The following is a 13,084-nucleotide window of genomic DNA, read 5'->3' as shown; positions in this document are numbered from 1 at the left end:
TATGTAACGGGCCCTGGATAAGATCAGGGAATGGGGGACACATCGGGTTGTTTCTCGCGAGCCTCCTTGGGCCAGCATAGGGAACCAGGTGGGGCTCCCTCAGACCCCTGCTAGCACATATGTGTCCGAGCACCACGGGAACGCCTTCCCCAGCGCGCCCAGGGTCTGTGGGGGTGATAGAGCAGGGGGTCCTCCTGCTCAGCCTGCCAGGTTGGCCCGGCTCTGCCTGGTAAGGATGAGGGGGAGGTGAGGAGCACCAAGAAGCCTCTCCCACGTCCAGGGCGCCCCTTCCTCAGCCCGCCCAATGCGGGAGCGCAGGGACCTGCCAGATTCCACTGCCGCCGGTGGAAGAGGAAGGGGGCTGGGGAATGGGGCTGGGGGGGGGGGGTGCGGCTGTTCAAACTACGGAGCTCCAAGCCTAATCCTGAGAGCTGCGAAGCCCCAAACGGCGAAGTTGGGAAGTCCGGGAGGCCACCCCTTCTTCGACCCCCTCTCAGCGCGAGACGCCCCCTTTCGCCGCGCCCCCACCCCCTTCGAAGCCTTTCTTACCTTCCTCAGCAGCAGAGGCCCCACAGGCGAGCAAGGACTTGATCCAGCGACTCGCAAAGCCCCCGGAGCGCACCGCGTCGCCAGCGGCCGAGCCGCGCGCCGGATCCGAGCTGTGGCTACTGTCGCTGCCGCCCCCGACTCGCTTTGGGCCCCGCCGAGACGTTCCCAAGAGCGCACCCGCGGGCGCTCTCAGGCTCCTCCCCACCCCCCTGCCTGGCGGAGCCCCCCGGGCGCCAGAAGGGTCCGGATGCCCTGGCTGCGGGCTGTGCTGGGCGCGCGGGCCCGGAGCCGGGCCAGGACGCGGCGCGGACGCCTGTGCCGCCGGCTCGTCGGCTCAGCTCGCTCTGCCGGGGCCGCCGCCAACGCCGCGCCCGCCGCCGCCGCCACCACCACCGCCTGCGCCCGCCGCTCCCTCTCCGGCCGCGCCGCCGCTCCGGTCCTCTCGCCTGCCCGGCTCTTCTCGCCTTTTTTCCCTTCCTGGGGGGGGGGGGGGAGCGGAGAGGAGCCGGGGGCGGGGCGGCGCGGGCAGAAGAAGGAGGAGGCCGAGGACGCGGAGAAGGAGGAGGAGAGAGGCAAGCTGCTCCCCCGCCCGGCTGCCGGCGCTCCCCAATCTCTCGCTCTCTGAAACTGGATCCCGAATCGGGAGCCAGAGACTGCATTACGGATTACATCAGGCTTTATAGAGCTTCCAGATCACACATTAGAGGGGGAGCGCGAGCGGGGGGCGGGTTGGGGGGGAGGGGAACGGGATCAAGGAGAAGGGGTGCGACGCTCAGGCGCGCGCACCTAAGGCAGCCGACTCCTGCCCCACGCAGCAGGAAAGCCAAGAGTTGGGACTGTGCTCTCCTCCAAGAGCAGGGGAGTGGTTGCATCTGGGTGACAAGTGGTGGACCAACAAACGAATGGATGGAGAAAAGGAGTTAAGGGCTGTGCACAGACCTATAGGTGTGTGGGTGGATGAAGCAGGTGAATGTAGGTAGAGGTTTTCAGGAGGGTAGATGGATGGACAGATAGCCGGCAGGGTCAGGGTCCGTGGAATTGCGGAGGCGGGTGAGGGTGAGCAGGACTGAGAGATAGTGGATTTGGTGGGTGGTACTATGGGGACGGCTACATAAATGGGTGGGTCATACAGATGGAAGGATGATGCACGCATAGGTGGATGAGTGGGTGGGTGGGTTGGATGAGTGATGGGTAGAGATGGAGTCAGAGGCAGGGACTGGGGCCCTTCCAGGAAGAACAGGGGTGGGGCACTGAAAGGCTTCAGTTGGGTCTGACTGGTCTAGACTAACCTAGGGGAGGAGGACCTCCTGTCAAGCGATGCTGATGGGAGAGGAGTCTGCTAGGAACAGAGTCAAAAGGAGGGGGGTTTTAAAGTGTCCCCGCGTTTCAGTTTCCATCCATGGGTGGAGTTAGGCCTCCTCAATTGCTTTGTCTTCCATCAGAAGATTCCCTGGTTCCTCCTCTGATAGGGGCCCAAAAGGGTCCCTCTCTCTATCCGGCATGTTCATCCAGCAGCTCCCGAGCTCCATACATCCCAGGATAGCAATGAATGGGACCCAACGCATTTGTAGGCCACAATGCTATGTTTCAATGTCAAAAGACTCCGGGGTCTAGACTGTCAAGAGTCCTGGAACCCTGGCCTCGGGAAAAGTTGCCTTGCGTGCTCCATTTGGATTCGTCTGCATCAAACTCCTCGCTCCTGTTTCACAGCTTGTGATCTGCCCTGAATTCAAGACAGGGTCCCCTACTTTGCACACTGGTACCATTGCTACCCAAGAGCACATCTGATCCAGATGTTTGCATCTCTCTTCGGGGCCACTGTCAACGACAATGCAAACTCACAACCACTGCCAACGCTCTCCCTGCCCAGGTGTCAGGTCCCACACCGTTTTCCTGTAACCCCCACCAAAACAGTGCCTTGCATCCACACCACAGTGGACACTTCCTACACCTCTTTGTGTGGATTGGGGACCCCCTCAGATCAATTAGTCACCCGGGTAATGAACATACTGCTCTGCATGCCAGTCACTGCCGTGAGGCCTCAATTTGAAGGGTGTCCTGGGGGACTGAGAGCAGGACCACACTCAAGTCCAGCAAAGTCCTTTCCGGCCCATTCTATTTGTCCGTATTTACCTAGGCTTCTTGAGAAACGCCTTTTTCTCCAAAGCATTTAAAATCACAGAAAGGAGGCAGTGTCCCTCCCAGGGGGGCGTCTCACGACCCTCATCTGCTCCTGCTGGGCCTCTGAATATCCCAGCCCCCAGAGTTTTGCTAGCCCTGCTTGGGCCTTCTTGCTGCAGTAACAGCCTGTGGTCACCAGGGGGCCTCTGACATCAGGCCAAGAGGCAGCTGAGCAGCAGCGAGGCTTTGAGTCAGGATCCAAGCGCTTTCCACACTTGTTTCTTGCTGATGGGCAGCAGGAGTCTCTGGCAGGGACATAGGGGGTTGTCCTGGAGGCTCTTGGGGCAAGGCTGAGACCTGCTTGACCTGGGACATCAGGGAAAAGAAGTTTCTTTTCCCGGAGCTTCTGGGGCATAAGGAGCTAACCGTACCTCTCCCTGTGTGGGAACTCACTCTCGCCCATTTTAGCAGTTTTCCCTCACCTAAGTTTCTGATCCAGAGTCTGGTGCAAGGTCAGACCTCAACAGAGCACCCTTATATCTTTGCAGATGAGAGGAATATCAGAGACAGGGAATGCCACTCTGAAGCAGCCACACACCAAGTCAACTGCAGCCTAGGTTGTCCTGGTCCCCCTGTGACCACCCCCACCACCACCAGACACAAATATCTTGAAACAATTCCTTCAGCCAAACTGCATCAGGGTCCTACAACTCTAAACCAGGGCATTTGCCACCAGTTTACAACAAGTAGCTCTTCTCCCAATGCCCACACTAGCTTAGACCCACCAGGTACCATCCCATGCCTAAATCTGTTTCCTTCCAAGGGCATAGCTCTTGCTGAGGAGCCTTGAGTGGTCTCCTACTGAGCATGTCCCAAGTGGCGGGATCCCAACCAGGAGTCTCATAAAGCCAGAGAGAATGATACTCTTAGCTTAGTATCTTCTTAGCAGCATCCGTGGCCAGAAAACAAACTATGGCCACAGTTAGACTCAACTATGACATTGAACTCACTAACCAGAAACTACTCCAACCTAAATTCTGACTCTGATCACACACTTAGCCCTTGACCTTAGTCATAGACAGAGACCTGATTCTGGCTACATCGAGACCTTGTTCATAAGCTGAACTCTGACCCTACTTGGCCTGAGCCATGATTCTATAACATACTGCGTGTTGATCTATCTCATTATGCGCTGAGCAATGAAAATGCCTCTAGTAAACTTTCCAGTTAAGGCAGAGTGCTGCCATTGGAAAACTCAGTGGGTACAAGGCCCTGCCCTCCACCAGCTCTGCCCCACCAATACCCCAACCCCTACCTAGCTCTGTCTTAGTACCACCATACTCTGAAAATGTCCGATGGAATGTCGAGGAACTGATGCAGGTTTGCCTGAGCTCCCTCGTTAACGAGGTTCTGAATTCTGAGACTCTCCTAGGAAACCTCACTGCTCTCCTTTTGTGGCCCTGGGCGTTTCACAGATACTTCTGCCTCAGCCCAGCCACCAGCCAAGTCAGATTCTGCAACTTCCTTGGTCCCCTCTGCCCACGGGCCTCTGTTTCTGCCTAAGCCCAGAGAAAGATGGTGGTAGAACTTCCAGGTTCTACACCTTGAGGCCTTCCAGGGATGATGGCAGCCAAGACACCCCAAGGGGTTCTAGGAGCAATTGCCCAAGCTACTCTGTTTCTGTGATGTACCTCCAAATTCTTTCATTATCTCTGGTACCACCAATTCACCCCCAGGGACAGACTGGGGGTTCAGGGGTGCTTTCTGGGTGCTATCCCTACTAGGGCAAGTACAGGTAAGAGCAGTTCCCAAAAGGCGATTGTCTCCCAAGCACCATCCCAGGGCTCTGGGCCAGATGTGGGGAGATATAAGTCTGGCCTTTGTAGCCCTGCCCATCCATGTCACCCCCCTTCCCAAATCCACCACCTTAGATCCCAAGGTGACAAAAGGCAGAGAAGGCTTGGCAATTGTGTCCCAGCATCAAGGGAAACATTTGTTTCTAGGTAAACATTGTCCTACTTTGATGGTGGCAGAGCCTGGTGTCCACTGTCTGCCTTGCCCCACATGCCACGGTGGCTACAAACTGGAAATGTCACTTGTGGCCTGAGGATGGAAATTTATTTTTCTGACATTAAGTTTATTTAAATGTAAACAGTGTCATGTGTCACATAGCTGGTGCCCGAAGTACTGGACTGGTGCTCTGGCTGGGGCTGGCGCTACCATACCCTTCCTCACAGGCTGCAGGGCAGAGTGCCTGACATTTGTCCTTATTTCTATCAATCCTATGGTTTCAGGTGGCTGAGCAGGAGCTGCCCCAACTCCTTTTCCCTTTCCCATCAAGGATACCAGGTAAGAGTGTGACACCTTCATGAATCCTACAGCCCTCTGGGCTGTGTCCTAGCTTCTCTGTTTTCCAGCCCTGTGGGTTCAGGAACATTTCTCACTTCACCTGTGCTTTCTCTTCTTCATCTGCAAACAAGGAGGGTAGTGATGCCTCCCTGTGCTTTCTTTGACAGGCCCAAGTGAGCACATGGGTTCTCTGGCCCAAGTGTGTGCATGGGGGTGGGGCTAGGGAATGCTCCAGATTACCACAGCTCTCTGGTTAGTACACGAAGCCTTCCTGTACATCAAAAGGCTGTGAATTCTGAGGCTCTCCTTCTAGGTAGCCTCACCGGTCTCCTTATGTGGCCTAGGATGTTTCATAAGTACCTCTGTCTCAGTCCAGCCACCAGCCAGGTCAGATTCTGTACCTTGGTGCAATCTGCAGAGCTATACCTTTTTGACTGTCCCTCTGAGCAGCTGACATATTTAGAGAAAATGGCCTTAGTCCACTAGCTTTTCTAACCCAACCCAGACTCCCTGCCCCTACTCACCTCCAGAATCTGGCAACTTTGACTGCCCTTCTGGTTAACACCCAGCCTCATGGGACACCCCCTTGGGAGACTGGGCCGGCTGTCTCAGTGATTCCTAAACAGGGACGTGAGCAAAGAGCTCCCCAGGGCTCCAGTGTTTTTGTGGCCCTGGCCCTCAGGAGCTGATCCTGCATGGCCCAAGTACCTTACTGAAGCCTTGTAAAGATAATGCTCTGCCTACTCTGTGTAAGACTCAAGAGAAGTCAGGTCTGCCAAGTCCCGGGGCAACTGTCTGACCCGATGGATTCAGGGCTCATGTAGGGTACCAGGCTTGGAAAGATTCAGTCAGGATTTGTGGTTCTAATGATGCTTCAGCTGGGTCACTCAAACACCAGTTTGCTGGGAGAAGGGCAAGTTTGAATTTAAGGGAAGCATGGTAGTTCTGACCAAGACTTCATCCAGTTCACACCTGTTCACTGGCCAGCTGCCCTTGTCAAGCTGGAGCAGGTTACATTTTCTTGCACACTGGAGAAAGCTCAGGGAGGGAAAGGTGCCTGGGACCCATAATAGGTTCCGATCGGCCAGGACTCTGCCAGCTTGTCAGGAAGGAAGTCAAAGGGAAAGACATTGGATGAACACTTGTTGGAGGAATGAGATGGGTGTGAGGATGGGGGGACGGGTGCTCTGAGTTGTTTCTCACTTGGCCACTGGCAAGAGCTTTAAAGCGAATTGCCTTTTCAACAGACCCTGCCCAGACACGGGGTTCCAGGGAATGGACCCTCTCCAAGGGACCAGGGCTACTAGATCTAAGTAGAAGTGACCTTCCCAAAGGGGTTCTGTATATAAAACCAGAGTGTTCCCTGCCCACGCCTTAGGACCCGCTCTACCTGCTCGGAGGAGCTCAAGCTATTTCTAATCACTCCTGTTACAGCTCTCAGAGTGCAAACCAGGTGTGATCAGCGGGTTTTCCCAACACCCCTCAGGGCCTAGGAACATTGAATGCAGGTCAGGGAGAAGCAAGGTGGCACCAGGCTGGAGGTGGCAAACTCCACAGCCTCCTAAAGAGGAGGTCCCCTGAGGCCATAAAGGCTTCTACAAATGGTGAGGCCTAGACGTACATTCTGGAAGATTCTTCAGCAGCTTCTCTGGCCTTCTGGTTTGTTTTCTACCTCCCTCTGTCTTCACACAGCTAGGAGAGGTGTCAGGGCAGGGCCTCTGTCCAAAATGGGTAGTTCTGCAGCTAAAGAGGGGATGACTTCCCAAAGTCACACAGCCAGGGTCTAGGATAGATTCCAGAGCCTGAGTCATGTACCAGTCCTTTGAAGGAGGTCAAGGCCAACAGGGAAGAAGGGGAAGGAGGGGAAATGTTCCAGGGCACTTTAGAAAGCTGTGTGTGCATGCATATGTGTATGTGTGTGTGTGTGTGTGTGTGTGTGTGTGTGTTGCTAACAATGCATGCTTGGCAGGTATTCTACCACTAAGCCACATCTCCAGATCTCTAAAGATAGCTCTGACCTTTTTATCTTCTGAGTCTGGGCATTGGTCACATACTTGATCCTGGTTATTAACTGATCTCTGTCCATAGATGAAGCTCTGGTTCATTAACAGAGCCTTGGTTCTGAGTGTATGCTGATCCCTACTCTTACACTGAGCCATAACTTCTCATTACCGATTGAGAGGTCATTGAGTGAATACTGATCCCGGATCACTGCTTATATACATGCCCTAAATTTCTGACTGATTTATAAATCTAGGCACATATTTAGAAGCATCAATTAAGTCCCAAATCTAGGTTAGTCACTGGCTCTATAATCATAAACTAAGTCCTGGTCTCCATTTCACCAATGCCTGAAGATGTGCACCAACTGTGGTCATACAGTTTATCAAACCTCTTTTGGACCTGGCATCTTGCCCACATTAGCCAACCTTCCACCCCAGTTCCTAAAGCTGAGGGGCTTCAAGACATCTGCAAACAATTGCCTCAGCTGCCCCTGCAGCTGAGTCCTGGACTCAGTGAGCCCCCAGGAATACAGAATGCCAAGCTAGCTCTTATTGGAAGGGGTTTAGGCATTTAATAAACAGCACAGTGAAAAATCAATATAGGAAGTCAGAGCTGGGAGCCAATGGGAGCAAGCTGGAGGTGGGCCTGACTGGTTCTGTGTGCTCACCTGCTCAGCCTTGGCATTGCATAGGTCCCCTGTATGTGGTCTGTCAGTTAGCCTCTCTTGGGCAGAGGCCATGTTCTTACCTGCATGCTTCCTGCCCTTTTCAGGTTCCCGTTGGTACAACTGTGCAACTCTCACCTACACAGCGACCTAAGTTGTCATCAGAATATTATCAACACTATTGGGGCATCCACATAGTTTCTCATACTCTAGGCTGAGTCCTACCCTACAGTTCGCCAAAAGTATACATTGTCTTCAGTTGTTTTAGATGGGAAAATGGTCTGGGCATCCCAGATCATAACACAGCCTGAATGCCAGGTGAACGGACGTGGAGAGATGTGCAGTGTTTCTACCCCAGGGAGTGTCACAGAAAAGCCTCAGATATAAGGCTTGGGGATATGACATTGTAAGAGGGGGCCCCAGAGCCATCTGTAAGAGGGTAGGAGGGTCAAACAAGTGCCCCTCCACCTCAGCCCTTATAGGCAGTTTTCTTAACCTTAGCAGACCTGTGATTATCTGTTCTAGTCTACCATTCCCTGTCCCCACAAGGGGGCCTGTGTTGTGGCAACATCGCACCTCACCAGAGTCCTTTCATGTACCAATGATCCTGACACTGTAGCACCTGTAACATAGAGATAGCACCCCATAGTGTCTCTCATTTGTCCCTGTTTGAGATAGGAAAATTAAAACTAAGTTGTGATAAGAAGACTGAAGCTAGGTTGGGGGAATAGCTTTAAAAGCTGGGGTTGGATTCTGAACCTCTGCCTCCCCGACACAGCCCTCTCTCTCCTCTCCACATTTACCAGGAAGGCCTCTCCTAGAACTGGACTTAAAGGGGTGTGTGAATATATCTTCAGGGATACCTGGGGGGTGGGCACAGAGAACCTATTAGAGGCCCAGCTTGGGTGAGCTTCCCTATGAAGACCAGATCCCAAAGCTCAGACTTGAATCCATTCCCTTGCTGGAGACCCTCTACCCTCTTCTGTTTATCAGATGCAGGATAGAGGACCTAAGATTTAAATAGCCGACAAACACAAAGAACCAGGGGACTCCAGTATCTCTCTGTGGGTCCCTCCATCCCAGACCTTTCCCCTTCCTCAGTGCCACACTTTTCTTTGGGTAGTTGTATGGTGGTAGTGACATCTTACCATCACATCACAACCTCTAGAGCACAGAAAGGGAGGGAGAGGGTTTTCTGTGCACACAACTCTTGCTCCTTAGGGACAGAGCCAGGGGAATGCAGAGCTTGGAAGAATAGGCTTGTAGCAGGCAGGGTTGGAGAGGGGAAAGGCTGAACTTCACAAGCTGATGCCTCCAAGGACATGACTTTACTATGAAATGGGGTAGTGAGATGAGTTTGAAAAGGGGAGAGAGAGAGAGAGAGAAGAGAGAGAGAGAGAGAGAGAGAGAGAGAGAGAGAGAGAGAGAGAGAGAGAGAGAGAGAGAGAGAGAGAAACACTAAACTGGGGTAGCTTCAAGTTGAGGCCCACCAAAGATCAGAAGGAGGAAAATGTGTGTATAATGGCTCTTTCCTACAGCCCAGCTTCACAAGTAGAACCTTGACCTTGGACTGCCCACCTCCAGAACTGTGAGGCAATGAGGTTCCATGGTTTGACTCCTCCAGTGTGTGGGTCTGTTAGCCTGGAGGTTAACACAGAGCTTCTACCTAACAATCTCATTGGTTGTAAGGCGTGCATGTCCACAGGTGGCTCATCTCATGAGATAGTTGTTCCTTTGACTGGGTCAAACCAGATTCACCAGAAATTGAGCACTTTGGTTGAACAGTCAACTGGATGTGAGGTACCCCTTGTTCCAGGAAGCCAGAGGGCCCAGCAATACCTCCCTATTCTAGAAGAAGAAGGTGCTTGACGAGAGAGCTGAGCTGCCAGAAGTTTGGGTATCTGGAAATTTAGACTGAGTCTTCTGAAAACAATGCTGGTGCTATTCCCAGTAGGCAGAGGTGACTTGTACAATGAATGCTTGCCAACTTTGAGTCACCATGTCAGAATGCCCACAGAATGTCGGAACCCATCTCGGAGCAGGAGATATTCGATGATGATTTTAGCGATTCTGGTTCTTGGCTGGCCAGACCTTCAGTGCAAAGTGAGGCAGAGCATTAGTTAGACACTATGGAAGCTGCTCCCTGGTGGCAGCAGAGAGCAGGAAAACCCAAGAGCATCATGATAAGGACGCACATGGGTAATTCAGTGACAGGACCTAACTCCTGTTGCTTGTACCACTTCCCAGAAACCCTTTCACTTACCAACCCAGCTGTGATGGTGCACATCCATCTTCAACATGATTGGATTAAGAGGCAGATTAGCCAAGTGCACCCAGGATATTGTTGGCACTCTGTCACTGCTTTCTGGCTACTATGATGTTGCTCAGCTCCACCATCTCCTTCCTACCACGATGGTATGGGCCATGAGCCGGAATAAGTCAGTTTCTTTTGTAATCTTAAACTGTGCCTTATTTCTTTTCTCTTTCTTTTTTCTTTTTTCTTTCTTTCTCTTTGCTTCAGTGACAAAACATCTAAGGTACCATCAGTGACTAACCTAAGGTACCATCAGTGACTAACCTACCATCAGTGACTAACCTGAGGTACCATCAGTGACTAACCTAAAGCACCATCAGTGACTAACCTGAGGTACCATCAGCGACTAACCTGAGGTACCATCAGCGACTAACCTGAGGTACCATCAGCGACTAACCTGAGGTACCATCAGCGACTAACCTGAGGTACCATCAGCGACTAACCTGAGGTACCATCAGCGACTAACCTGAGGTACCATCAGCGACTAACCTGAGGTACCATCAGCGACTAACCTGAGGTACCATCAGCGACTAACCTGAGGTACCATCAGCGACTAACCTGAGGTACCATCAGTGACTAACCTGAGGTACCATCAGTGACTAACCTAAGGTACCATCAGCGACTAACCCTCTGCTGAGATCAAAATCCTCACTATCCAGGCACTTCTCCAAAGCCCCACCTCTGAACACCACCTTCAACACGTAAGCCTGTGGGGGTCACTTTAGAGCCAAACTGTAATTATGATCTGCTCTCTGTGGCTTCACCCAAGGGCTAGAGCACTTGATTTCAGAGCCCCTAACACATAGCAGACATTGTGGCACGTGCCTTTAATCCTAGCACTCAGGAGGCAGAGGTAGATTATAAATTCAAGGCCAGCCTAGTCTACATAGTACATTCCAGAATAGCCAGGGCTACAAAGAGAGACCTCTCAAAACCAAAGTGAAATAAACACACAAACAACAAAGCAGCTGGGTAAAAATGTGAGCCCCATGTTTGGAGGCAGCACTTTCTGAACAGGAGCCCAGCCACTCAGGCAGTGCCAACAACTGACGAATGGGACCTCATGACATGAAAAAGCTTCTGCACAGCAGAGGAAATTAAATAAGAAACGAGCCTACAAAGTTAGAGAAGATCTCTGTCAAGTTAGATATCTGCCTGAGGATTAGTAACTAGAATATACAAAGAACTCAAAAACCTAAACACTAAAATCCAAACAATAAATGTTCTAACAAGAAGGCCAGATGGCTCTCAAAAGGTGAAATGCGAATAAACCAATAATGAGAAAAGAGTTTGGCCTCAATAGCCATCAGGGAAATACAGATTAAAACTACAAGAGCTGGCCTCACTCCAGTCAAATGGCAGGCGTGAGGAAAGCCAATAACATCAGAGGCTGTCATGTATCTGAACAGGAGGTTGCCCTTATATATGGCTAATGGGAAGGCAAAGCAGTCTAGGCACTATAGAGATTAGCTTGGAAGTCCCTGAAAGACTGAAAAACGGACCTAATGTGTGACTCAGCGATACCACTCCCAAGCATCTCTACAAAGGGCTCCCAGGCAACATGTCACAGAGACACTTACTTGCATGTCAGTGTTGATCTCAGCACTAGTCACAACTGCCAAGTTACGGAGGGAGCCTAGCTGTCAGTCAGCAGAGGAGTGGATTAAAAATGTGGGACATAATTTCAGTCACGGAAGAGAAGGAAGTTGTGCTTCCAGATGCAACTGAAGAAACCAAAAGCAAACAAATGAGGCCAGTTGGAGACAACTGTGCTTTCTCTTATCTGTGGGCATTACTTTATAGATGCATAACATCATATATGTATAGATTACATGAAAGTAGAAGCAAAGTCAGAGAACAAAGAATCCTAAAGGGAAGGAGGAGGCGTACTCAGGGGAGGGGAGCCGGCTACCGGAAGAATGGGCTCTGAGTTCAGAATATAGTCACAGTGACCTGGGCGAGCATGTTTACAGTAGCTTTAACCATAATGGCTCAAACTTGGAAGCTACCAAGATGTCCTGCAGTAGGCAAGTGAGTAGATGCTGCTGCACAGAGAATGGAATGGAATTCAACACTGAGAAAGGATTACGGATCCACGAGAAGACCCAAGGGCACCTTATGTGCACATCACTAAGTGAAAAAAGCCAGCGGAAAAGGTTACAGGCTGTGTGTGCAGTCTTAACCCTTCAATGTCATAGAAAAGAGCAAATTACAAACAGGCAAAGATCAGTGGCTGCCACTGGCTGGGGCAGGAAAGGATGAGAGCCTCCACATGATATTATACTGGTGTATACAAGTCTTTAAATATGTTTCCAAACTTAGAAGGATCTGCATCCAGCGTGAGCCCTGGTCCATATAATTTTTGGCTGATTAATCTAGTAAATGAATTACTCAAATACAAGATGTGAAAACTAATAGAAAGGTCAGCCACTAAGAACATTTATTGCCAGTATAGAGAACATAGGTTCAATTCCCAGCACTGACAGAGCAGCCGACAATCACCTTCAACTCCAGTTCCAGGGAATCCTATGTTCTTTTTTTACTTCTGCGGGTGCTGCAAACACATAGTACACATTTATACACTAAGGTACACACAAACACATATACACATAAAATAAAATAATAAATCTTTAAAAATGAGAGAACATAACTTTTAAAAACAGAAGAAATAAAGGCCAAGAGACAAAGGGAGCAGGTGGGAATCTGCCTGCCAGACCGTAAAACCACTCGACAGAAATATCTATTTAAACAAAACAAACGAACAAACAAATAAACCCCAGCATAACACAGGAACTGGAGAAATGGCTCAGCAGTTAGGAGTGCTTGCTGCTTTTGTGGAGAGTGCATGTCAAGAAGCTCATAGCTGCTTTTAATTCCAATTCCAAGGGATTCAATGCTCTCTTCTGGACTTTACAGGCATTCTCTCTCTCTCTCTCTCTCTCTCTCTCTCTCTCTCTCTCTCTCTCTCTCTCTCTCTCTCTCTCTCTCTCACACACACACACACACACTACATACATACATGCATACACATATACATACAGGATCAAGATGTACTGGCACAGGCCTGCAAACCCAGTACTTGG

Source organism: Micromys minutus, assembly GCF_963924665.1.
Source record: "Micromys minutus genome assembly, chromosome: 27".
Classification (NCBI taxonomy): domain Eukaryota; kingdom Metazoa; phylum Chordata; class Mammalia; order Rodentia; family Muridae; genus Micromys; species Micromys minutus.
The sequence above is the reverse complement of the archived record's forward strand: the minus strand, read 5'-3'. Positions refer to the sequence as shown.